The sequence below is a fragment of the Citrus clementina genome, unplaced genomic scaffold (genome assembly GCF_000493195.1).
Source record: "Citrus clementina cultivar Clemenules unplaced genomic scaffold, Citrus_clementina_v1.0 scaffold_4, whole genome shotgun sequence".
In the NCBI taxonomy this organism is placed as follows: domain Eukaryota; kingdom Viridiplantae; phylum Streptophyta; class Magnoliopsida; order Sapindales; family Rutaceae; genus Citrus; species Citrus x clementina.
The window spans coordinates 15,438,968-15,440,896 of record NW_006262274.1 but is presented as its reverse complement, the minus strand read 5'-3'; the positions used below and the strand labels follow the sequence as shown (position 1 = coordinate 15,440,896).

The 1,929-nt window shown below is 30.5% G+C and overlaps 1 pseudogene; it reads left to right on the top strand.

Annotated features, from left to right (window-relative positions):
- The first annotated feature begins 1,763 nt into the window (after positions 1–1,763).
- Positions 1,764–1,929, top strand: part of LOC112099132 — a 3,972-nt pseudogene continuing 3,806 nt past the window's right edge.

Below are 1,929 nucleotides of genomic sequence, written 5' to 3'. Positions count from 1 at the left end.
ATGGCGGCTGGGGAAGAAGAAAGAAAGAAAAATTTGATTTTAGGGTTTCATGGTCTTTATCATGAAGGTCCCTATGGTTTCATAATTTTTCCTTCGGGCAGAAAAGGTTCAATGTTTTGCAATTAAATCCAAAAACGTTTTTAGGCTTAAAGAATCCTAGTTTTAGGCCCAATTGAAATTTGAGCTTAATGGATTATAATGCATAGATAAATTGAACACATTAAATCTATTTTTGGTCCAAAAGTTTTATTTCAATAAAAAAAAATTTAATTATTTATTTCTTTTTAAAATTAAAAATTGGACCAATTATAAATTTAAAAGCCCAATTTTCCCCAGTCCATTAACAAAAACAAGATTATGGAAGATGGACATTGACAAGAAGCCCAATGAAGATTAGGCTTAGAGCTAATGTTTTTTTTTCATTATTAGGAAAGCCATAAATTAAGATTATTTAATTGTTTTTCTATATGTTATGTTTTGGATGATAACATGCCATGATAACATGTCATATAGAATAGGTAGTGCCACTCTATGCATAATGATACATGTCATTCATTAATAATGAATTTCATTATATTGTTTGAAATTTGCATATGCTTAATAATATTTGATATCATCTAGATAATATTATAGGAAGCATGCAATTAACAATATGTATGTTTTAAAAGGAAAAAAAACCAATTTTAAAATATTGAGTGGGAGAGGAAAAATTCAAGATAATTTTTTGATAAGTGCATATTTTTCATATATTTTGCTATTAATTTCTCTATCTTTTTCTTGTTTTGGTCTTAAATATTCTAGTTATTTTAGTTAATTTTTAATTTAGTAACTTATATTTTATTGTGTTAATTTTTATCTTAGTTTTATTTATTTTGTTATTTTAGGTATATTTTGGAATTAAAGAGAAATTAAATCAGAGCATTTAAGAAGAGATCTGGTTGAAGGAATTAGAAAAGGGAAATAATTAGTGATTTTTGGAAACCAAGAAAACCGAAGCCAACAAAATTAATTCATGCATATTCAGAAGATTATGACCATCACGTGGAGATTAAAGAGGGAATTGAATTTAATTCAATTTGGCGGCTTCATTTAATTGGAATCAAGAATCTTAAAGGGTAATAACATGTGCAAGCATTAAAGTGGCTTTGGCTTGCTCATTGGTTAATATGGGAAGCAAATTGAACAAAGAAGAAAAAGGAAATGGCCATATTTCATGCACGTGAATTGCCTAAACAAGTGGTGGACAAAGCATTGGAAATAAAGAATTGAAATGGCATGTGCATGGCAATTAAAGGAAACAAATTAATTGCTTTAAAATACGGCCAATCTTGGGCAGTATAAAAGCCAACTTTTGGCTTTTGATTTTGAGGAACTAGCAGCCGGAAGAAGAAAAAGGGAAGCCAAGCCAATTAACAAGCCAAGCCATCACTTGAAAGCAAAATTGGAAAACAAAGATTGCAAACCAAAAGTGGCCATGTGAAAGGAAAGAGAATAAAGCCTTTTGGCTTTAGGAAATCATTATTGGCTTATTAATTGAAGCATGAGGTGGCGGTTTTGAGCTTGGAATTTAATTCTCTCCAGGCAAGGATTTAAACAAAGCCAAAGCATTATAAATAGGAAGAATTCGGGCAGCCAAGAGGAGAGGAGAGCAAGGCAGCAAAAAGGAGTGCAGACGCAATTCGAGGAAGAGAATTTGACATTGCAGCCGCGAGAAGAAAAAATCAGCAGCCGGAATTCAATTGAAGAAAAAGGCAGCCGCTTGAATTAATCTCCATGACTGGTTTTATTAATTTTTCTATTCCCAATTTAATTATGTTAGGCTAAATTTTTATTTGGTTGAGGGTGAATTCAAAACCCTAAACATGCTATGCAATTAAATTTAAATTCTATCATTCAATTTATTTAATTGAGATTGTTTATGTTCTTCTA